Source organism: Sarcophilus harrisii, chromosome 2, assembly GCF_902635505.1.
Source record: "Sarcophilus harrisii chromosome 2, mSarHar1.11, whole genome shotgun sequence".
Taxonomy (NCBI): domain Eukaryota; kingdom Metazoa; phylum Chordata; class Mammalia; order Dasyuromorphia; family Dasyuridae; genus Sarcophilus; species Sarcophilus harrisii.
The window spans coordinates 205,965,920-205,992,742 of NC_045427.1; the positions used below are offsets into that span (position 1 = coordinate 205,965,920).

The 26,823-nt window shown below is 33.6% G+C and overlaps 1 protein-coding gene across 3 annotated transcripts in view; it reads left to right on the forward strand.

Moving 5' to 3' along the window:
- The window catches only part of CDH13 (cadherin 13), a 1,300,132-nt gene that overhangs the window by 489,943 nt on the left and 783,366 nt on the right, over nucleotides 1-26,823 (forward strand). The gene's annotated exons all lie outside the window — the stretch shown is intronic.

Consider the following 26,823-nt stretch of genomic DNA (forward strand, 5'->3'; position numbering starts at 1 on the left):
GCCCTCAGTTCATTTGGTGCAGGGAGATGTGTTTCAGAAAAAACAAAACAAAACAAAACAACAATGATACACCAAGGACACTGTTGATGAAATTAGGTAGAGGATGGGGGCATTAGGGAATAAGGGAGAACCAGACCTGGAAAGAGATCATTCAGGGTGAGAAAAGATCTCATCTAGTGGCTTACTATTTTAACTAATCACTAATTAGATGTTAATCTCAATTGATTCTATGTTGCTGAAGTACTGAAAATATCAGATATCCCAAAAGTCTCAAGGCAGTTTCAAGCTTTAATAGTTTAAAACTTCACTAAAGCTTTTGGGACACTAACTATTCAGATGCTTGTAATCTGTTGCTCTGGTATAAAGCCCCAATCACCCTATCCTACTTCCATCTGTGTCCTCATTTTGCAGAATATGAATTTTAGAGAGGGAAATTTTACTTGCAAAAAATATGTATATTTTTTGTGGAATTGATGAGTGTAGGAAACTGCTTTTGGCTATTCTTTCCTGTTCTTACCTGTTCCTCAATTTGGGGAATTATCTTACACTTGAAGCTATGTTCTCTGGACCCTGCTCATATTTTTTTCCTACAAACCAAAGTCTTGGCTTTGGATTTTGTGTTATAGTTAGTGTATTTTTTCTAACACCCTGAGATCCTCTTCAGAGCAGAGTAGGAACTGACCTCTCTATAGCATGTGATTAAGAAATTGAAATTCCAGCAGTAATGTATTTCTATTCTACTAGAATGGTAGTTCCTCAAGGACAAGAGATCATTTCATTTTGGTTTTTATATGCTCAATATCAGTACAATCCATGATGACCAAGGGTGCTTAGTAAATATATAAATGACAAGACACAGGTCTGAGTTAGGGAACTGCTATCAGGGTAGAGTGAAGTATTTGGCTTGCTTATTTTCTATGTATTCACGCCCCTTCTGGACAGTAATCACAGTTGGCATTTATATAATGTTTTGAGATTTGCAAAGAACTTTAGAAATATTATCTTATTTGGTTCTCATAATAATTCTCGAAGGTAGATGCTATTATCATTCCCATTTTTCAGGAGACAAAATTAAAGCAGATAGATATTAATTTACCCAGGGTTACATAGGTAGGATTTAAATTTAGGTTTTTTATGTCCAGTACTCCATCCACTATCATACCTAGCTTCTAGAAATAGATCACTGTCAGCTAGAATAGGCTCTCAGTACTGATGAAGATAGTTAAACATGAAGAAATATGATAACATTTGATCTAGCTCTCTACTTTCAACCCCCTGCAAGGAATTTCCTTTTCAGATGTTTCAGTGTCACACCAAGCTAAATGTAGAAATCTAAAACAAGGGCTCAGCTCATTAGGAAGATAATTTCTTTAAAAATAGAATTAGGTAACTGGAAGCTAATGACTTTATAAGATATTAAGAAACAATAAAATAAAATCAAAAGAATGAAAAAATAGAAAATGTGAAATATCTCATCAAAGAAAAGGAAAACCCAACAAAAATTAAAACAGTTAATGTAGAAAATAGATCAAGGATAGATAATTTAAGAATTATTAGACTACATGAAATCCATGATAACAAAGAACTTAGTTATCATACTTTAAAAAATTATAAAATAAAAGCACTTATTTAGATTCCTATACTTTAAGCAGTCAGAAAGAAACAATTTAAATATTAAGGAGCCACAATCTGGACCATACTAGATTTGGCAGGTTCTACCTTAAAGGAGTTGAAGGCTCAGAATATGATAATCCAGAACTCAAAGTTGCTGTGATTATAACTAATACTCACCTACCCAACAAAGAAGAGGAAGAATGGGGAAAATTATCTCACAAAAAGGTGGATACAAGGAAGTGCTTTTTGTTTTTTTTCCTCATTTTTACTAGTACTTTATTTTTCCAAATACATGCAAAGATAGTTTTCAACATTCACCTTTGCAAAATCTTGTGTTCTATTTTTTTTCTTCCTTTGTCATCTTAACCTGGATCCCCAAGACAGCAACCAATGTGATATAGGTTAAACATATGCAATTCTTCTAAATATTTCCATATTTATCATGCTGCGCAAGAAAAATCTGGTCAAAAGAGGGGAGAACCAACAGAAAAAAAAACAAGCAAGCAATAATAACAAAAAGGCGAAAATGCTAGGCTTTGATCCATATTCAGTCTCTATAGTTCTCTCTCTGGATGTAGATGGCACTTTCCATCCCAAGTTTATTGAAATTGCTTTTAATCACCTCATTGTTAAAAAGAACCAAGTCCATCACAGCTGATCATCACATAAACTTTTTGCTACTGTGTACAATGTTCTGTTGGATCTTCTGACTTCACTCAGCATCAGTTCATGTAAGACTTTCCAGACTTCTCTAAAATCATCTTGGTAGTCATTTCTTATATAACATTAATAAATATTCCATTATATTCACATACAATAATTTATTCAGCCATTCCCCAACTGATGGGCATCCACTCAATTTCCAGTTCCTTGCCACTAAAAAAAAGCTACCATAAACATTTTTGCATATGTGGGTCCCTTTCCCTCTTTTATGATCTCTTTGGGATACAGACTCAGTAAAGATACCATTGAATAAAAGGGTATATAGAGTTTTATAGCCCCTTGGACAAAGATGAAGAGCTTTTTTATAATGGAAGGGGAAATGGAGATATTGGTAAGCAGTTCTTTCATCAAAATTGGTCTAAAGACAGAAGAATATCCCTACAGATATACACACAGATGTAAGTATGTGTGTATTTTGTACACACACATTTATTTGGGAAAAATCTATCTATCTTGGTTAATAGGGAAGTAGAAGGACAAAACAAAGCATGATGAAGGGTAGAAAAGAAAGTAGGACTTTTGAAAAGGGATAAGGTAAAAAGAGAAGACAAAAAGATAAACAAAAATATGATGGAGGGAAATACACAATTAGAAATCATAATTGTGACTATATCTTGGAACTCAAATATAAAATGGAAGCAAATAGCAGAACAGATTAGAAACCAGAATCTTACAATATGGTTTTGTTTTTGTTTTTGCTTTATTTGTGTATTTGTTTATATACCCTCCCCCATAAAAAAACACAGAGAAAAGATCTACATAAAGTTAAAAAATTGGGGTAGCCATCATGATTTCAATCAAAGTAAAAGAAATAAAAATCCAAGTTTATGGAGCAAGAACTCACTATTTAACAACAATTACTGAGAAAACTACAAAACAGTTTGTTTGAAACGAGGCATAGACCAATATGTCACACAGTATATTAAGATAAAGTTAAAATAGTTGTACATGATTTAGATATCAATGACATAAGAAAATAATGTTTCAATTTTACCTACCTGATCTATGAATAATTGGTGTTTATGACCCAAAAAAGAAATAAAGAGAATCACAGAAAAGTATAATTCATAATTTGATAACATGAAATTTAAAAGAGTTTTGCAAAAAACAAAAGCAATGTAGCCAAAATTAGAAGGAAAACAAGAACCAGAAAGAAATACAGCATATGTCTCTGATAAAGTCCTTATATATAAGGAGCTGGGTCAAATTTATAAACAACAAGATAAGAGCCATTCCCCAACTGATAAATAGTCAAATAATATGAATAGGCAATTTTTAGGAGAAAAATCAAAGCTATCTATAATCATATGTAAAATGTGTTGTAAACACTATTGATTAGAGCAATCAAAATTAGAACAACTCTGAAGTACCACCTTATATTTATCAGATTGACTAATGTGACAGAAAAGTAAAATGAGAAACGATAGTGAGGATGTGGAAAAAAGAGACTAGTATACTGCTGATGGAGTTGTGAATTGGTCCAATTATTTTGGAAGACAATTTTAAAATATGCTTAACAAGCTACAGAATTTCATACTCTTTGACCTAGCAACATCACTTACAAACTCTGCATCACTAAAAGATTGAAAAAGAAGGATAATGGATCTATTTGTACCAAATTATTCATAACAATGCTTTTAGTTGTGGCAAAGAATTGGAGATTGATGGGATGCTCATGAATTGGGGAATGGTTGAACAAAGTTATAGTATATAATTGCAATCAAATACTATTTTGTTATGAGAAATGGCAAGGGGGATGGTTTCAGAAAAATCTGGATCCATATGAAGTGATATAGAGTAAAGTAAACAGAACCAAGAGATTATTATATAGAATAATAGCAATATTTCAATGATGATCAACTCTGAGAGACATAGCTATTCTGATTGATATAATGATTCAAGATAATTTTAAAGGACTCAATGAAAAATCCCTTTCTACTTCAATAGAAAAATGCAAATTGAAACATTTTTGTTTTATTTGTTTTTATTTGTTTGTACCATACTTAATATGGAAATATATTTTCCATGATTAGACAAATATAATTGATATTATATTACTTTCCTTCTTAATGGGTGGGGAGCAGAATTTGACACTCAAAACTAAAAAGAGAACATTAAAGAGAAATAAATAATGAATTTAGAAAAGAGTATTATGAGTTAGAATCTATATTACTTACAAAGGATATAAAGAGAAAAATAAAAATATTCTTTCAAGGAGTTAACATATTTTGGGAGAAAACTGCATTAACACATAGAACACACACACAATTAAATATACATACTTCTATGTATTGTCTGTGTATATAGATATATACTACAAAAACATATTCTTAAACATTAAAAGACAGTTAGACTTTTAGAATAACATGTTCATACATAATACTTGCTTAAATATATTTTCATATTTATGTGGTGTGTGTGTGTGTGTGTGTGTGTGTGTGTGTGTGTGTGTGTTTTCATTGGGGGAGACAGGACCAAGCATTTAGGGGTTAGGAAAGGCTAAAAGTAAGCAGTAGGAAATCTTCAAAATGAGAGATAATTAAAAAGTGAAATGTCCCAAGACCAATGCTCCATTTCATGAACATTTCTATCACAGGCCATGATTTTAATTTTCAAGATGGAAAGACTCAATTGAAGCCAAACTGAGAAGTGTTAATAGGTGCTGGCAGGTTCTTTGACGGCAGCCAGTGCTAGTCTGTCCTGTCAGGCTGAATGTGTGCACTGGAGGAAAGTTAACTAATGAGATCACATATACAGATAATACGGCACTAACAAGATGCAGAGGAGCCCTGCTTTTTTTTTTTTAATAATTTCTAGTTACAGTAAGTTTATGCCAACAACTTTTCAATTTACCAGTATGAAATGACAGCATTTTATAATCCAAGTTTTATCTCTGCCTTTGAATTTGAGTTTAAAGGAGAAACTGCTCGACCTTTGAAATGCATGAAAATTCTACTGTATTTCCAGGTCTTCTATGAAAAAAAAATTCTCTGTATATCATTGGCAATATATATTTAAACTTTGGAGTTCAGAGAACATGATGATTTATTAGCATCTTAGATCAATGCTAGTACTGGGGACATGCAACTGTGTGACTTTCAGCAAGCTGCTTCATCTCTCTGGATCTAAGTGTCCTAAGCTGTTAAATGTGGAAGTTGGATTACTTTGTTCCTAATGTGACTTCTAACAGTAAATCTATAATCTTTTGACCAGCAAAGTCAATACTTGATTTTATATATACTCTAAATAAATGGAAACCTAAGAGAGGAAAACTGAATTGTCCCTGATTAGATACTGAAGAGAAGAAGCATAAAGAGATTTGATTCTCTTCCTAGATCCTTACTCAGTCACATGCTTTTTTCCCTAAATCCCATTAAGTACAATATTTCCTCTTTCTTAGAGTTATAGCATGCAAGTCATGATATGTTAAATGACCATGACTTGACTTGTCAAGAGTACCAACTCAGAAGTTAAGAGTCTTGGCTCTGGCACTGTATTTTGTGATCTTGGGGCAAGTTCCAACTTTAGTTTCTTTGTTTATAAAGTGGAGATAAATTGCTTGATAAAATACATTTTTTTCAATGCCAGGGACAAAAGAGAGAGGCAGTATGCTATAGTGCCTAAAGATCTAGTTTGGAATTAGGAACAGAAACCTAGAAACTGGGTTCTGGTCTACTATAACAGAAAAAGATTTCAGCCAACTCTCTAACACTATATATTTCAAAATAGGCAATGATTTTCATTGGGAGTGAGGATGGGGTAAAAGGAAAAGGAACATGTATTTATTGAGCACCTACTATGTTCCAGGCATTGTGCTAAGCACTTATCTCATTTGATTTTCACAACAACCCTGAGAAGTAGATGCTATTTTAAATTAATTTTTACAGTTGAAGAAATAGAGACAAACAGATTAAGTGACTTGTCCAGAAGTTACATAGCTAATAAATGTTTGAGGCTAGAACTGACCTCAGATTTTCCTGACTCTAGGACTAGTGTTGCAACCACTGCATAACATAACTGTTGAGATGAGATGAATTAGTAGAGAGTGTTTTCTCACTGAGAATTCCTATATCTGTGAAATTGCCTGTTGGGTCCATTTTTTCCAATGATGCCAAATGGCTGAGAATTAGAAATTTCAGGTGACCCACATATTTACACAATGCAATCTGAAGGGAAATAATATAGGAGAGCTTTATAATTACATTCTGGCTGCAAAAGATGACAAAATTAAAGGCTTTTTTTTTAATAGGGAGACTAGCAGTAAAGCTTCTTATAGGTGAGCAGACTATGTATTTATATTGTCACAGTTCTGGGATAGAGCAAATTGTCATATGTTTAATGTTTTAGAGTTACATGGCCATGTAAGTCTTGAGCCCATCAACACTATTGGGTTTAATTGCTCTTTAAGAGAAACCTACTGAAGCAGTAAGATGTACTACTCTTCTAATCATTTGAGAATAAACTCTTCTATATCCCCATTTATGTCCAAATCAACTGCCAAGTCCTATCAGTGGTACTTCAGCAATGTATTTCACATGTTCTCCATCCTTTTTTCTCACATCCCATTCTAGGTCATTCTCTCCTATATTTCTTCTTACTTGAATCACTGAAATCTCTACTTTCCGTCTCTCTCTTCTCTAATCGATCATTCACATCAGGGATAAATGTCTATCTGATGAACATTATTGTTCAATTTAGAAATACAGTGCTTACAAATAAAATGATGATTTCTTAACTTCCACAATCTAGTTCCAACCTATATTTCTAGACTTATTTCACATAATTCTAATTCATATTCTTTATATTATGGTCAAACTGGACTTCTTGGTCTTCCTTACCTTGTCCTACTCTCCCTTTATCTGAAATTTTTGGCATATTGTTTCTGTACCCTGGAATGATTTGCTACTCATATCTACCAATTTAAAAATTCTTTATTTTATGGTTCTTAATGTAGAATCTGTGATCATTAAAACAATTCTTTATATATTTCAATGTAATTCATTTCTTTTGTAATACTCTATATTTTGTTTGATACATTAATCTGAGAAAGGGTCCATAGCGTACAGATAAAAGGATCTATGACACATGAGTACAAGAATCTCTGTTTTATGTCCTTCAAAGTCCAAGTGAAAGGCTATTATTTCAATCTAAGGTATTATTTAGCAATGATCCATCCCTCTTTGAATCTCTAGCATACTAATCTGTTTAGTCCTCTTAATTCAATTCAATTCAATTGGATAAGCTATTTTTAGCCTACCAAGTTCCAGATATTTTGCTAAATGTTTAGGATACAAAAATACATACACAAAGTGGTACTAACCACATACATACATACATACATACATACCAAAGTGAGAAAGTCCCTGCCCAAAAGGACGTTATATCTACTAAGCAAAAGAACTGATAACTACATACAAAATAATAAAAAGAAAATTCAGAATAATTTAAATATTTATCAGTATTAATGATACTCTCTTTCCATACTGCTACTGTTTGATCCAACAAAGTGGGCCACCAGAGTCTATGCTTTGGTAGCTCTGAGACATTGTTTGGCACTTCCTGACATCTCCATTCTTGCTCATTTTCCACTCTACTGTTGCCCTGTATGTACCATTGTCCCCAGGTTTCTACCTTTTTTCCCCCTTGAAAACTAATCACATTGCTCATACCATCGTCCCTAGAATGAAATACTCTCCCTCACTGCTCATCTTTGACATCCTTCCCCAGATACATCCCCTGTGTGTTCCAACTGCCTCTTAGAATGTAAGGTTCTTGAGGGTGGTGATGGGGTGGGAGCTGTTTAACTTCTTACTTTTATATCTGTATCCCTAATGCTTGGCAGAGTTCTTACCTGCTTCCCCACCCCACTTTAGCTTAAAATTCTAAAATTAGAATGTACTTAAAAAGCTTGTCATTCATTCACTTATTGTGTGCCAACTTGCATCATAATTTTCTGAATACATATTTTATCCTTTTTCCTATCCCCAGTGGACTGTGAACTACTTCATGGCAGAGTCTGTGTGGTATGGTTTTACATCTCTGTATTCCCAATATAGCTCAAAACCCTCAGCAGATCCCTACAAGTCATAGTTCCTTAAATGTTTGTTGAAATGAATGTTTTCAGAGTTGGAATGAATGGTTTCCCAAGGCTAAAACTTTTTAGTGGTAGTGCTGCTTTCTATTGGGGGAAAAACCCTCAGAACCTTGGCTATAATTATTTTAGTATTTAAAATCTGAAAACCTGGGAATACATCTCCATTTCATATTTATTGACTTTGAAATATTTCCTATAGGAATAATACTAAAGCAATATTTTATAAGATTTTAAAAATGTAAGATCTTTTAAGAGCCTTTGAGGAGAGCTGGGACAGAATCCCCACCTTTGAATAGTTCCCAGCATGACTGTAGGGAAATACGTTCTGCGTGGTTCAACAATAGATTTTCAGAGGCCATGATCAAATGGTTCCTATATCTGTCAATTGTGGCTTTGAGAAAGAATCCCAATTTCCCCGAGTCCTTCAGAGCAGGATGCTTTTTTTTTAAACATAGTGTTTGAATATTTATAACACCCTTTGCTCTTTACTGCTGATTTTTTTTCCTGGTGAATATCAAAATCACCAGACCTGGAGAAATCTACAAAGTTTGAGAAGCACATACTTTGGTGAAAAACTCATCACAACTTTGAACCTTCTGAGGCTGCAGGGATCAATGAAAACATGATGCACCATATGTCTCCATACAGGATCACATTTCTCAGCATGGAATAGCTGTGTGTGTGAGGGGTACGGGAAAAGTTAGGCTGTCTTAAGTTTGTGGAATGTATAAGTACAGCAGAGAACAAAGATAAGGATCAATCCGGATTACCTGATCTTCTCTGCTAATTCAGGTTAGAATCGAAGAGAGGTTCCTGGGAAAATTTCCATCTAAGTAGGTTAATGTAGTTTTGTGACTTAATTAAGACATCTCTAGCCATAGGAAAGAAATTGTATGGCACGTTTTTGGTAAACTTAAATAAGACTGCACAGGACAAATTTACCAAAAAGGAAAATAAATTCAGTTTAAATATTAAGAATATTTCCCCAGTTCTTTTAAAAACAAAGTGGTGTTAAATTTCTTTCACATATTAGTATATGTATATATTATATATAACATATTAGTATATAGTATATATAGTATATTCAAACGTGGTTTAGAATTCTAAATTTGCACTGTTAATTTTAACTTATTTTTATTAGTAAAACTTTTTTATTTTCAAAACATATTCATGGATAATTTTTAAACATTAATCTCTGCAAAACTTTGTGTTCCAATTTACCCCCCTTCCCTTCACCCTTTTCTCTAGATGGCAAGTAATCCAATATATGTTAAACATGATAGAAGTATATGTTAAATCCAATATATGCATACATATTTACACAATTATCTTGCTGCACAAGAAAAATCAAATCAAAAAGGAAAAAAATGAGGAAAAAATAAAATGCAAGTAAACAAGTAAACAAAAAGAGTGAAATGCTATGTTGTGATCTATACTCAGTTCCCTCTCTGGATGTAAATGGCTTTCTTCATCACAAGGTCATTGCAACTTGTCTGAATCCTCTCATTGTTGAAAAGAGTCACATCCATTACAATTGATCATCGTATAATCTTGTTGCCATGTACAATGATCTCCAGTTCTCATTTTATTTAGTATCAGTTTGTGTAAGTCTCTCCAGACCTCCCTGAAATCATCCTGATGGTCATTTCTTATAGAACAATAATATTCCATAGCATTAATATACCATAACTTATTTAGCTATTCTCCAACTATTGGGTATCCACTCAGTTTCCAGTTGCAAAACATTATTAAGGAAGATTATGAAAAATGATGTATCACAATAAGAGAAATAAAGCAGAGGGGAAATCAAACCTACAGAAAGTTTTGCAAAGAATCAACCAATTAATAGCTTTCTAAGAGCATTTATAAGTGAAACTGGAAGGATAACAAATAAATGTAAAATAAAAAATGTTTTGCTATTATTTTTAGTGATTCATTCTCATTATCAATGAAAGTAGAATGAGCACAATGGAACTCTAACACTTCAGTATGTGATGAGCTAATTGTAGAATGAGAAATGGCACTTCCAAAAATGAAGCTGAGAAAGAATGATTGAAAATAAGGAAATACATGTAAAAAACGACACAAGATTAAAGTCACCCAGAGAATTTTTCTAAGATATGAAAAGAGAGGAAAATTCTGAAAGAACAGAAAAGATAAAAAAGATTATTATTATTATGAAAATTAACTAAGAAGATATCATGTCCCTGTTTTCCTACATCCCTTCCAAAACTTATCATTTTCCTCTTCTGTCATATTAACAGTCTAATAAGGTATGAAATAGTACACTCAGAGTTCTTTTGATTTGCATTTTTCTAATTAATAGACTATCAAGGTTTTATAGATGATTTTATAGTACTTCTTTATTTTCAGTCACACATTTGAATGATAAATATAGAGTATTCCATATCCTACTGTTATTATCTTGTGTTACTTACCAAAGTTAAATTTATGGATCAGCTAGATGGTTCAGTGGATAGAGCTCTGGGCCTGGCATCAGGAAGACCTTAGTTCAATTTCAATCACAGATACTTGTAGCTATGTGATTTTCAGCAAATCACTTCACTCTGTTTACCTCAGTTTCCTCATCTGAAAAATGATCTGGAAAAGGAAATGCCAAACCACTCCACTATTTTTGCTAAGAAAACCCCAAATATAATAACAGAGTCAAATGTGACTCAAAAATGACTGAAAAACAACAAAGTTTTATACACACAGTTTATATCTATGTCTATATATGTGATCTGTGTGTACATCACCTATTTCTAGATTTGTATTTGAATTGGCAAAACAAAATTCAGCTTTAGAAATTCTATAAAGTATTTTCAATCCATTTGTTATGATCATATAAAATTCTTTGATAGATTCATTCGTAGATAAACTTTATTCTGTGATGCTGTATCAATATCAAAGAGATGAGATGATCAAAGTTGTTTCCCACTATCATGTATGAGTTCTTATGTCCAAATAGAATAGGTTTTCTCCAAAAATGTTTGAAGTTGTCTAGATGTTACAATTTGTAGATCAGCCTTGTAGTGCACTCAGGGAAAAATATGTATATATAAAGGATGTATATTGTATAGATTTTGAAATACAATAAAATGGGCAGTCCCTTGAGTTAGCCCAGAAGTAGTTATAATAGGCACTGTAGGAAGACAATGCAAAGAACCTAGATTCAAATAGGTGTCTTGTATTAGAGAAATTGCAAATTTTAACATCCAGAATCAGTTTTCTAAAAGCCATTTTTTCATATAAATATTCTACCAACAATTTTATATGGGATAACTTTATTATATTTAACCAGTTCTTTATCATATAATTTTTCATGATATAGTGGATTGAGTACTCCATTTTAAATAAAAAAGACCTGAGTTCAAATCTAGCCCGAGACACTTACAAGCTATATGATTTTGGCCAAGTAATTTCATCCCTGTCTGCCTCAGTTTCTCCAGTTATAACATGAGAAGTGTTATCTCAAAGCATCATTGTGAGAATCATAATAGATAATAATTGTAAATATGGTAACTGATTGATAATTCATATTGTTTTCTCTCCCCTTGCCCAAGTTTTATACATGTAAGCTTTGGATTACTAACATGAATTTGAGTTCCCTAGGATCAGGGACTTGATTTTTTAGCTATTATTCTTATGCCCACCCTCATCCTCTCACCCCTTTCACCATGGTGTCCATCTTGTGCTGTTGTATCGAATGCTTGCTAAAGTGCAGAATTTTCAATGTGGAATTTCCTAAAAAGATAGCAGCACAGCATACAATATATCATGAATATTGTTCCTTGTCTCTATTGCCCACATGCTCAGGTCCTCTAAACTAAATTAACACTACCAGAAAATCTATATAGTATATGTGTGTGTAATCAAAAAATAAGCCCTTTCTGTAAAACTCTGCAGGTGCTCAGTTGCGGCTGTTTTACATGAATATTTTATCAATGCCACAGCAGCTGATAACCTCTTAGAGTAAAATTGTATCCATTATATTCCCATCACTGTCATATGTGGTTAAATGAACTTCTGGCTAAAGAATCTAAATATGTTCAAAACATTTTTTCACCTAAAACGAAGAGTGAATTTTGATTGTGTTGTTGTTGCTTCTGCCAAGTTCCTGAAGTATTACAAGGAAAAATTGCTCTTCCTAAGTGGTTTGGTGGATTTTCATATATCTTCTCCTTTTTTCCCCCAAAACCAGTCTGTATGTCAAAAAGTTGCTAATTTAGAACAAATGATGGAAAGAAACTCTTGAGTTTTCATAACTTCTGGGATGACCTGGTTTTAAAATGTGGGTTTAGAGAGAGTAAAGAGGAAGCATCTTTGGGAAGATGCATGCTGGGCCTGGCTTCCTACTCCCCTAGTTCTTTTCCTTATCACAAAGCCTCAGGTGAGATTTACAATGAGAGACTGGGGAGGTGCTTGCTCTGAGCATCTGGCAGACTGCTGACAGAGACAAACTTGGGAAAGTTCCCCACAGGTTGTTTACAACAATTATAAATTGCCTCCTTATTAGTTGTGATTGGATCCTATTTCATTCACAGCTAGAAAATATAAAGTTCTATAGTGACTTTCCTATTTGGTGAGTTAACAAACCTGTGTATGCATCCAAGGCAAAAGAGATTAGAAGGGGATTGAGACATTGCCACACTTGTTTGACGGATTCTCCAATGCTTAGTGCATAAGCTTCCTCACAAAAGGTCAGCAGAGTATTAACCTGTATAAGGGAATACTGGGAATATGATGATCATCTTCAATTATTGCCATCTAGTGTTATTTATAAGAAGTTATTTGTTCTGCTTAGTATCAAAAGGCAAAACTGAGAGTGATTTATTTTTATTGGTTGGATGAATGAATTATTGAATACAGATTTCAGTATGAGGTCAAAAAATGCTTTCCTAACATGAAATGGGTTACCAAAGGAAATTCTGAATTTCCTCTCCCTATAGTTTTTCATACAGAGGCTGAATGATGACATGTTGGTAATAGGACAAGCATATTTTTAATTTTTGGATTTAATTTTAAAACATTTAAATTTAATTAAATAAAAACTCTTCCCTACTTTGCCCAGTGCCTCTCACAAAGTTGAATTTAATAAATGCTTGTTGATTGATTGATTATGAATAAAATTCTTCATTTTGTATGGGGTGAACCTTTGAGCTCTTTCTACCTTTCATGTTCTTTGTCTAATAACAATAGCCCTTGTTTTTCCCTGCCACTCCTAGATGATTGTACAGAGTTCAGTATATATACACACACACACCCCTTGCTTTATAGGTGTCTGATACATTCAGGCTGGGGTGAGAATGCTTGCTTTCCTTACTAGCTGCCTGAAAACTTTCTGAAGCAGTTTACCTTTTCTCTGGCTTTTCTTTCTTTGCTAACTTTGAGTCATTATCTCTTTGTGAAGATTAAACCAGGTGTACATGGAAGCATGCTGGGCCAGGGTCAGTAGGAAGACTGATTATTCCAAAAAAAAAAAGAGTAAACAATATTCTATTTTTCAACTGATGCTATAGGGCAGGGGTCCTCAAACTATGGCCCGCAGGCCAGATTATACCATAAACCATTAGGAAATTTTCCAGAAGCAGGGGATCTCATTGTCCCATCATTTTGAGGGTCTATAAATATAATTCCACTGTTGGTAGGAGCACTTCCTTCTGCAGCCAAGATAATTGTGCCTTTCTGGTGGCTAAACTTTGATCTTGACACTTTTTTTTTTTTTTTTTTGCGTGATAATCTGTCTATAGGCTCTAAACCTATACCTGGTTAGCTGCAAATCCCCAATATGTACAACTGTGCTGTGCTAATACTGATACTTTTCAGGTGTCTGATTCCTTTGATTTCCAGGAGGGGAGTGTGAAAGCATTGGGCATTATAAAGTACTGTTTGATTTGCATATCATTCTTCTACAGATAAAAAAACAAACAAAACAAAGAAACAAAAAAAGTAAAAAACAAAAAAACAACAATAACAGGAACAATCCCAAACCCCTGAATCCTTAGCCTGAGCTAGCCAAAATATTAACAAACTGCTTTGGATAATGAAAGTTCCCTCATCCACACCCCATCTCTAGAAGCATTAACCAAAGACTAGAAATTCACCTGCCAGGGATTCTACAAAGGGAATTCCTGTATCGGGAAGAAAGCTGGACAGCACTATCTTAAAGACTGCTTCCAGTTACAAGATGCTATCACTTTTAAAAAAAGATAAAGCCTCATGTCTTTACAAAACTAATTTATCAAAGCAATCCCCATCTATTAAAAAACACTAGAGAAAAAGGTACCTTATTTGATGATTTTATTTGGAGACATGTTTCTCCAATGGTAAAATCCCAGACTTCATATGTATTATAAATAATATATAATCTGCCATATACAATATGTATTGTATTTACTTTCTTAATCTCAAAATGTCAAATTTATTTTTTTTCTTAATATTGAGCTTAAATGTGCCTCTTTTTGCCTTTTATCCATTGTTCTTGGTTCTATAATCTAGGGTCAACTGGAACATATCTAGTCCTTCCTCTGACAACCTTTCAAATATTTGAAAATTGATCTCAATGTTCTTCCTAAGTTTTCTCTTATCCATGGTAAATATAGCTAGTTCTTCATGGAGCATGCATGAGCTTCAGGGTCTTCTGCATCCTCTGGATTCCCTCCCATTGTCCTTTTTAAACCCACAGTACATCAGGTGAGATCTGACTAGGGCAAAGTACAATTGAAGTATCACTACTCTGGTCCTGGGAACTATGGCATTCTTAATGTAGCCCAAGACTGCATTTTCTTTAATGGATGCCATATCACACTGGTGACAAATATTAAGTTTTCATTAAAACATCCTGATACTGTTTAGAACTACTGCTGTCCATCCACATAGCCCTCATATAATATTTATAAGATTTCTAATTGTTCCTGTAGGCAGTAAAGTACTAGTTGAGCCCATAAATCAAAAAAATGATATTGTCAGTTCTTTTCATTAGGGATATCACTTTATTAGCAATATAGAGAATAGATTGGAGAGATATGAAGCAGGAAGATTAACAGGAGAAAATTGTTTTAGACTAGGTGAGATGTGAAATTGACCCAAGCTAGCATGGGGATTGTGTTAGTAGAGTAGGAAGGAGATAGATGTGAGAGATTCTGCTAAAGTACAATCCACACTACTTGATACCAGAGAACACATATGGAATGAGTGAGAGTGAGATGTTAACAATGTCTCTAAGATTTCAGATATGAGTGACTGGTAATGTTCTTAACACAAAGGGAAATATTTGAAACAAGGGCAGGTTTTAGGAAAAGATTACTAATTTTGTTTTGTACTTGATGAGTTTTATGTGTCCATGGAACACTTAGTTTGAAATTTCCTAGAGGCAGTTGGAGATTTCATGACTGGAACTCAAGAGAGAAACTATCTCCTGCATATATGGATTAGGGAGTCATCTGCATAGAGATAATAATTGTACCTTTGTTGATGAAGTACCAACAATTTTTAAAATTTTATTTTTATCAAACAAAACAACCATTTTGTAACATAGTACAATAAAAAGATGATTGCTTATGAAATTGAAAATCTATTATGCACAACTTGTTATGTGCAACAAAATTATTTTGTAAATTTCTTTTTTCCTTCCTTCTTCCCCCCTCTCATCTAGAGATGGCTACCAATAGGCACAAATAGGCACAAATATGTGACATTATTGTATGTATACTTCTATTTATCAACTCTTCCTCTGCATCTTTCTTCATATATCCTTTGTAGTTAATTGGGGAATTTATGATAGTCAAAATAACTTATTAGCTCAGTCATTATTAAAATAATATTTCTATTACTGTATATGGTATTCTCTTGGTTCTTCTCATTTCTCTCTTCATTATTTCATGAAAGCCTTTCCATGTTTTTCTATGATCAATGAGCTCATCATTTCTTATAGTAAAGTAGTAATCTTCCATTACATCCCCAACTTGTTCAGCGATATCCCAACTGATGGGCATAATTAAAATTTGTTTATGATCACTTCATTTTCTAATTTCATACTTTCCCTTCTGAAAGGTCACTTTCAAGTTGATGGTCTTTGTAAATTCTAACAGCACAGAGTCTACATAGGTCCTTTTGTTTTGAAGGCAAATGTAGAAATAAGTTAAGGATAAAAATTCACATCTGCTTTCAAGAACAGAAATTTGGCTTTACAGAATAATGTGCGCTCAAAGAGAACATGAGCCCAGAATCTTTCTTTTTTTTTATTTAATAGCCTTTTAATTTACAGGTTATATGCATGGGTAACTTTACAGCATTAACAATTGCCAAACCTCTTGTTCCAATTTTTCACCTCTTACCCCCCACCCCCTCCCCCAGATGGCAGGATGACCAGTAGATGTTAAATATATTAAAATATAAATTAGATACACCATAAGTATACATGACCAAACTGTTATTTTGCTGTACAAAAAGAATCAGACTCTGAAATATTGTACAATTAGCTTGTGAAGGAAATAAAAAATGCAGGTGGACATAAATATAGGGATTGGGAATTCAATGTAATAGTTTTTAGTCATCTCCCAGAGTTCTTTCTCTGGGTGTAGCTGGTTCAGTTCATTACTGATCCATTGGAAATGATTTGGTTGATCTCGTTGCTGAGGATGGCCAGGTCCATCAGAACTAGTCATCATATAGTATTGTTGTTGAAGTATATAATGATCTCCTGGTCCTGCTCATTTCACTCAGCATCAGTTCGTGTAAGTCTCTCCAGGCCTTTCTGAAATCATCCTGTTGGTCATTTCTTACAGAACAGTAATACAGAATCTTTCTTTTAGCAACTTTCTCCACAAGACTGACTGGACCTGGCAGAGTTTGGACCTTACATGTGGGGTCACAGTAATGAGTTATGAACAGTCAGGCTCTCCCTGACAGTCAGCTTTATCCCTTTGGTCACATTGGAGACTTGTTGAGACTTGCTGTGAGTGTGAAAGTCTGCAGATGTCAAAGCTTTCTTTGCAGCAGTTCCAGCCTGGTGAGCTAAGAAGTCATTTCCCTTTAGGCATTCAGATTGGTCCTTCTCAGCCATTTTTTTTTTGATCTCTTCAGTGAAAGTGAGTCTTGACTTCTGTTCCGGAGGCAGGGCAGGACAGATCAGAGGAGGCAGGACTCTGAGTCTGGGCAGATCTTTGGCTTCAATCAAAGAACTTAAAAGTGGGAAATAGCACTGATACCTCCTCTGTAATGGCTAGCATTCAGGAGTACCTGCAAAGAAAGCAAGTTGTTTAAGCTCTCTATCGATGGCACTCAGCTCTTCACATATCCAATCTATTCCTATATCTTGTTTCTACCACCCAAATATTTCTTATTTATGTCTTCTTCTTTGCATTTATATAGCCACCAGCCCTATTATGTCATACCTAACTTGTTACAATAAATTTTTGGGTAATCTCAGTGCATTAAATCCACTAGTGCTTGGCACTGGATTTTTTGTTTAGTCAGACCTAGTTCTTCATTACCCTATTTGGTGTTTTCTTGTCAAAAAGAAACGGGAGTGGTTTTCTACTTCCTTTTCCGGGTCATTTTTTAGATGAGGAAACTGAGACAAACAAAGATAAATGACTTGCCTAATAAATTTTTGAGGTTAGATTTGAATCTAAGGATTCCCACTTAAGTGTTCTATCCTCAATGCTACCCAGTGCCCTGCCATCAGAAATACCTGATTTCAAACCCATCCTCAGACACTTACTAGCTATGTAACTCCAGGAAATCATTTGACATCACTTTGCCTCCGTTTCTTCAACTGTAAAAATGAAGATAATAGTGGTATTTATCTCCCAGGTTTGTTGTGAATATCAGGTCAGGTATATGTAAAATGTTTAATATGCTATTTGGCACACAGCAGGAACTATACAAATGTAAGCTATTTACGACTGCTACTACTGCTTTTCCCATTCCAATTCATCCTTCACTTAGCTGCTAAAATGATTTTTGTAAAACAAAGGTCTAACCATATCACCTCCCCCCAATTCCCAATCAATAAACTTTGGTGACTCCCAGGTACTTCCAAAAATAAATTAAAAATAATTTGTTTTTGTTTTAAAGCCTTTCTTCTTGTCTATTTGCTATCTTTCCAGATCCCCTCTTACACTTTATAACCCTTCACATATTCTTCAACCCAGCCACACTGTCCTTGTTGTTCCTCACCTAGGAAAGTCAACCTCCCAACACTGTTCACTTTCACTAGTTATCTCTTATGCTCCATTCTCTCTCACTTCTGCATATATGTATATATATATATATACATATATATATATATATATGTATATATATATATATACATATATATATATGTATATATATATATATACATATATATATATATATATATATATATATATATATATATATATGCAGAAGTGAGAGAGAATGGAGTAACAGTAAATTCTTTCTATGATTTGGGCTTCTTCATGAAATTAGACTAGATGAATACTAAGATCAGGTCTTCCTGTAAAAGAAGATTGTACTCTGTAGGACTCAGTCTTCATCTTTCTCAAACCTCCCCCTCTACCCCCCTCCCAAATAAAATGAGACAAAACAAATCCAAATAATAACAATTAACAAAAACCAGGACTTGAATTAGATGATTGCTACCTCTTTTTTTTTTTTTTAATTCCTATGACTGTGATATATACACCTATGCACAAAAATGTATTCTGTAGGCTAGAGGGCACTATTGACTGAATGTATTTTCTGTCCTAGATTGTTTGACAATTCATGTGACCTGAGTTTGAATTACCACTAGTTAGTTCCATATTCAAAAAAAAATCTTCATTCACCTCATCTGTAAAAGGGAACTAATAATTGCACCTAACTTCCAGGATTAAATGATAAAATATTTGTAAACTGCATTGCAAGTTTAATGTGACACATAAAAATGTTAGCTATTCGTAATTATTAAATTACTATATATGTAAATTCTGATTTATATTTTAAAAACACTTGGAACTACTTTCTTTTTTTTTCTTTTTGAATGAATCCATCATTTGCTATTGTGAAAATGAGGAAAAGAAAGAAAATAAAATTAAGGAAAGTTTATGAAGTGTAAAGAAAACTGGCATAATAATTAAGATATTTAGGTTTTGTTCTCTTCACATTAACTCATGTGTGTTTGGCTGATGTGCAAATGATCACAGCTTCCCTCTTTCTAACATCCTTAAGATATATAAAAAATTCTCAAAACCATATTATATAGATAGTTTTAATGTTATTATATTCATCTTATAGATGAAGAAATTGAGTCTGGAGGTGTGTGAAATGAATTAAGGAGAAAATAAGTCTTGATGCTATGATTTGAACTCAGCTTTTCTGATCATAGGGGATCTTTTTCTTTCACATGTCAATCAATAAACATTTAAGTGCCTGTTATATGCCAAGCATAGTGCTAATCTCTGGGGACCCAAAGGAAATCAAAAGACATCTCCAGGCCTTGAGAAGTTCAGAATCTAATGGGGGAAACCTATGCATATACCTATGCACAAAGAAGCTGTATAAAAATAAGGTTAAAATAGGACATAGTACCTTAAAGATCCTAGAAATAAGAGGGATTGGGAAAAGCTTTCTCTGGTCTCAGTTTATGTGTTATGCAATGATGATGTCTAAGATCTCTTCTAGCTCTGACATTCTATGATTCTGGATATTTTGTTAAATTGGTTTTATTCATTTGTTCATAATACAGGAATATTTTTTTTTTATCTTGTGGTCTATAAAACACTCAAAAATAGCTTATATTTCTATACCACTTTAACTTGTTTCACAGTACTTCCACATACATTTTATTTTGTCCTCACAAATTAACATGAGGTAATTTACACACAAAAAAGGCATTTCCATGTTTATAGTCTTTTGCTACAATTCACAGATGCCAATTATTATGTTACTCCTTTCCTTCAATCACTCAATTAAGCAGAATTTATTAGTCATCTTTTATATATCAGTCTCTGTGCTAGGTGTTGGGTTCACAAAGACAAATCCATGACTTCAAGCCTCTTCCTTCTCTTGGATTACCTTTGTCTTTTCTTTAATATTTTACTTTTTCACTTTTAACTAATTCTGGTTCTTTTGCAAATTTTTAAATTGTTACATTTTTGCTCCTCCAAAAAGCTTATCACTCAAACAGAGAAAAATATGGCTCTTAAAAAAAACAAGGCCTCCCTGATCACTCATTTTTTCTTCCATGCAATTCTTTTTTAATAGTATTTTATTTTCCCAAAAACACACAAAGATAACTCTCAACATTCACCTTTGTAAAACCTTGTGTTCCAATTTTTTTCTCTCTCTTTCTCTCTTCCCTCCCCAAGATAGCAAGCAGTCTTACATAGGTTAAACATGTCTGCATATCTTTTTAATGATAATATCATAACCCTGAAAAATTTTTTACCCATGACCTTTGAACATCTTTATTCACGGACAAATTGGAAATATTAAATGGGCTCCAATTAGTTGTTGAGCATATAGGTGTTCAGATGTGACCTTTTAAAAAGGAATCTCTAAATCAGGCTCAGTAGATCTAAGCTCAAGTCCTAGTTCTGGCATTAGCTATGAGATCTTGTACATCAATTCATCTCTCAGTTTCCTTATTCCTACCAAGGTACTAGTATATCCAGTAGCTTTGCTGCAGTGTTCAGTTTTCCTGGGATAAAGGAAAGGACCAATGGCAAATCCAACATATTCTTCATATGTGTCTATTTCAACCGTAGATCTCTGTCTCCAAACTCAGCATTCTTTCCACACCAATACAGATTCCTCCCTATAAAAAACAACAGCAACAACAAAAATTGACAATAGTATCTCGAATAGAGGCAAGAGGGATTTAGTAATTTAAGGTCACCAGAATCCTATTGCAAGGATATTAAAGAATATATATACCCATAATAGGGGTGACAGCTGAATGAGAAATGGACTCAAAGAAATATGGCAAATGAAAATGAGAGAGACCCCTATATGGAACAAAATAAAATTTCCTCTTTAAACCCAAGAAAAGATACATTGATAGGCACACTGTTGGAGTAATCGAAAACTACATACAGTCAGGAGGCTAACATCCTCATATTTAATATGAAGAGAGTTTAAATTTATCTCGCTCAGCTGCAGAGAAAAGAACTAGATGCACTAAATGAAAATTGAAAAGAGTTCAGTGTTAAGTTTGATATCAAGAAAAAAAAAAACTTGCTAAAAAGATGAAAAAGTGGAACCTTTCTATGGAGGCAGTAGATTCTCCATCACTGAAACTCTTCAAAAAAAATCTAAATGACCACTTAAGTGTGATGCATAGGACATTCTTAGTCAAGTACAGGGTTGAACTAGATAGCTTATAAAATACTTTCTAATTCTTAATTTCAGTTATATTGAGAAGAAAAGAAATATGTTCTAAGTGTATTGAGTCAGAGTTATAAACCATCCTAATGTAGAGATACAGATTGGAAATGCACTTATAAGATAAAGCATGTCAAAGTTAAGATAAAATGCATTTAAAGATGAAACAAGGAGAGTGAAATGGGAGCTGAGAACAGTCATGACCTGTGAAAGTAGCCAATCTGTTGATGACTAAAGAAACAGTAGTTTAAGGACCCTGAAGATGTCATTTAGAAGCTATAGGAAACAATAATAGCTCTCCTTTATATATTACTTATAGATTTATAAAACATTGTCCATAACATTCTTTTGATTGAGTAATATATTTTAAAAAGGAGAAATAGGAAAAAGTAAGGTTTTGGCTTTTATCTTAAAACCAAACAAACAAACAACCCCCCCCCAAAAAAAAAACAAAGCTTCCTAACAATTAATATACCTACAAATGATATTGGTTCTCTTGGGGCAGCAAATTTCTAATGATCCAGTGGTTCCAATGATTACTTATTACATTTTTTGTTGGGATTTTATAGATATGTCCTATTCAGAGAGTAATTAATCAAGTCAATCTCTTAGGTCCCTTTCCTCTCTGAGTCTTTAATTCTAAGTGTCACAGAACTACCTTTTGACTTAGGACAACACACTTATCTGTGCCTCAGTTTTCTCATTAAATATAATATAATGGAGATAATAATACTTATGCTACCCAACTCACAGGGTAGTCATAAAACTGAAATCAGATAATTAGGTAATTGTAAACTGCCAAGTGCCACAATTTTTAGTGGATTAGTAACTGGTTGAATGCCTTCACCCACAGAGTAATAATTAATGGATTACTGTCTATTTGGAAGGAGGTACTTTGCAACGTGTCCCAGGGATCTCTCTTTGTTCCTATGCTTTTCATTCTCTGTAGTCAATATCCTGGATGAAGACATGGCTAGAATATTTATAAAAATGTAAATGACACAGAGTGGGAAGAAACAGTTAAAATTTTGAATGACCCGTAATTCATAATTTGATATCATTCAGTATTCAAGATCTTTGCAAACTAGGACAATGGATAAAATTCTGATGAAATTGGATTGAGAAATATAAAATCCTATCTATGTATTTGAAATCATCAGTCAAGTATAAGATTGCCAAATAGTGTATGAAAAGATATTCTGAGCTAAATAGTCATCTAGAAGACTTATTTGAAGGAGTGTACTGAAGTATTGTACAACTAGAATATTGAGCCTACTTCATTACCAGATTGCACAAGTAGGTACAATAAGTGGAAGCTATAGACACTCAGATTTTAGTTCCCATGCAGAGGAAAAAACAATACAAAACAAATTTTCTAACAATTTCAGGCAGATCAAAACTAGACTGTGATACTTTTAGAGAGAGTGAGTCCCCCAATCATTGGAGCTCTTCAATGGATTACTGTTTTTCTGAGATAAGATATAAGGGATTTTACAAGAGATTCCTGACACATACTAATCACTTAATAAATACTAGTTGATTATTAATATAGTTTTTGAATGGAAATTGCAAATTGGAGATTTAAAATTTTTCCATTTGATGTTGAAAGTGTCACTCATGGCATTGCTGAGAGAGTAAAAGAATTTTATACTTAAAGTCTGAATGAGCGATGAAATCTTAAGTCATTCTAAAAAAAACAAAACATAAAAATAATTTAACAATGGGGGCAAAGCCAAGATGGTGGAGTAAAGGCAGGCACTTGCTCAATTTCTCTTCCAAACTGCTACAAATTCTTTTAAATAATGACTCTAAACAAATTTCAGAGTGTCAGAATACCCCAAAAAGACTTAGAACATTTGCCAGCTGAAGACAATTTAGAAGATCAGCAGAAAAGGTCTGTGACACCGGGGTGGGAGAACAGCTTTCAGTGCTGACACAGGTGGGATCAGTGCAGTCGTGGACCCAACCCTGGCCTGACCTTTGAAAGATCAGCAGTAGTACTAGTGACTTCCAGACCTTTCAGCCCAAAGACACCAAAGAGGACTTGGAAGGTCAACAGAAAAGTCTATGGAATCAAATTGGGAGCCCAACACACAGTTCCAGGGCATCCCTGACCTGACCCTGGCCCAGACCACTTTTTCCACCCTGGAAATTGAGCTCTACTTTAACGGAGTGAAAAGCAAAGTAATAGGCCAGGAAAATGATCAGAAAAAAACAAAAAAAGTTTCTGATCATCGAAAGTTATTATGGCAACAAGGAAGATAAAAAGACACATGTGGAAGGTATCAAAATCAAAGTTCCTACAACCAAAGTGTCCAAGAAAAACAGAAATTGGACTCAGGCCATGGGAGCTCAAATGTGACTTTGGATATCAAGCAAGAGAGATAGAAGAGAAATTAGGGAAAGCATTGAGAATAGTGCAAAAGGAAATACAAAAATTTAATAAGGAAAAGAATGCAAAATTGGCCAATTGAAAAAAGAGTTACAAAAACTCACTTAGGAAAGTAATTCTCTAAAAAATAGAATTGAGCAAATGGAAGCTAATGATTTCATAAGAAATTGAAATTCAATAAAGCAAAACAAAAAAAAAAAGAAAAGAAAGTAAAATATTTCATTGGAGAAACAACTTACCTGGAAAATAGATCTGTGAGAGAGAATAATAATTTAAAATTATTGATTTATATGAAAGTCATGATAAAAAAGAACCTGGACATCATCTTTCAAAAAATTATCAGGGAAAACTGCTCTGATATTCTAGAACCATAGAGTAAAACAGAAATTAAAGAATCCACAAATCATCTGAAAGAAATCTCAAAATGAAAATTCCAAGGAATATTATAGCCAAATTCTGGAACTCCAAGATCAAGGAAAAAATATTTCAAGTATTCAGAAAAAAACAAAGTATAGTGGAGCCACAGTTAGGATAACACAAGATTTAGCAGCATTGACATGAAAGGATCAGAGGGCTTAGAATAGGATATTCCCAAAAGCAATGCAGCTAGGATTGCAACCAAGAATCATCTACATAGCAAAATTGAGTATAATCCTTCTGAGGAAAAGTTGTCATTCAATGAAATACAGAATTTTCAAGAATTCATTATGAAAAGACCAAAACTATATGGAAAATTTGATTTTCAAATACAGGACTCTGGAGAAGCATAAGTAGGTAATTAAGAAAATGATATCATCAGGGACTTAACATTGGGAAGGGGGAAGAGAGGGAAGAAAGGGGGGTCAGTGAAACTTATTGTCATCATAATTAACTCAAAGAGGAAATAACGTGCATATTCAATAGGGATACAGGAATCTATTTTACTCTGAAGGAAAATATTAAGGGAATGGCATATGGGAGGTGGGGGAGGATAATAAAAGAAAAGACATGTTGAGGGAGGGATGGGTCAGAACAAAAACACTTTTGAGAAAGGACTGAATGAAGGAAGAGAGAATAAAAGGGGAGAAAGAGTTAACAATTGTAAATGAAAAAATAATTTTGAAGCAAGTTTCTATGGTAAGGCCTCATTTCACAAACATAGAGGGAACTGGGTCAAATTTATAAAAAAATAAGAGCCATATCCCAATTGATAAATGATCAAAAAATATGATATCTGTCCAAAGGACTATAAATTCATGTATATCCTTCAACCTAACAACACCACTTCTAGGCATGAATAACAAAAAAGATTTTTTAAAAATGGAAAATGACCAATATGTTCCAAAAATATTGATAACAGTTTTTGGGGCAAAAATAATTGGAAATTGAAGGGACACCTATCCATTGTGGAATGGCTCAATAAACTGTGATGTGTGTTTGTGATGGAATATTATTGTTGTTTGGGAATGATGAGCAGGATGCTCTCAAAAAGGAAAATCAAACCTGGAAAGTTCTCCCAGAACTTAAGCAAAGTGAAATGTGTTGCAATAGCAATGTAATAATAATAGAGATGTTCTGGGATGACCAGCTATAAATGACTTTTCTTAGTAATACAATCACCAATGACTGCTCTAAAGGAATTATGATGAAAAATCCTATCCATACTCACTGAAGGAACTTATTGTGTCAGAATACCCATTGAAACATTTTCATTCTCTCTCTGTCTCTCTATGTCTATCTTTTTCTCTGTCTCTTTCTGTTTTAAATTAATTTTTATTGAGGTTTTTTATTTTTATTAAGGTGGAAGATCTATTTTTTTCACAATTTGACTTTTATGAAGATATAAATACAATTTGAAAGCAGTCTCTGCTCTCAGGGGCTTTATAGCCCTTTGGGCTTTCTTGTAGGGATGACACATGAAGTAGCCATCCTAGATGTGAAGGATAGCCATTGTAAATGCACAGCAGCAGTAGAGTGAGTTCAGGTTCTTGATTTATAGAAGAAGAAACTGTTCCCTTAACTCATTTCCTTCATTCTCCCTTAGACAAGTTGAATTCTTTGAAATATGTCATTTACATAAGCGAAGCTGATATGAACTTCAAAAGATTCAGGGTAGTATAATATTACCTTTCATTGCACGAAACTTCATTTTCATCATCCATAGAAAGGGAATAATAATAACTACTCTGCCTACATTCTAGAGTAAGTGAGAAAAATACTTTATAAACTCCAAAGCTATATTCAGATGTAAGCTAAGTGTTCTCTTCCTTCTCGCAGGATCCTAACTCTTCGTAGGTAGGGATAGTTTAATGACTAATTAGAAACCCAATCTTTTGAGTCTTGGCCCAAGCATTCATAACCGTTCACAGTGCCTGGCAAATAGTAGAAGCTTAATAATTGTTTCTTAATTGATTGATTAATTGATTCCATCTCTGTAATTAAAAACAGAGAATAAGATTTGTATTTCTCATTAACTATTTCACAGCATCAAAGCTCCAGAACTAAAAGGAACCTCAGGGCCATCTAGCTCAGTACCCTTACTTTGCAGATGAGGAAGTGAAAGCACAAGAAGCTTGATTGAGTTGCAGAAGAACAAAATGATGGTAAATGGCAGAAATGAGACATGAATCTGGATACCCAGGATGATTTTTGCATTCTCTTTAAGATA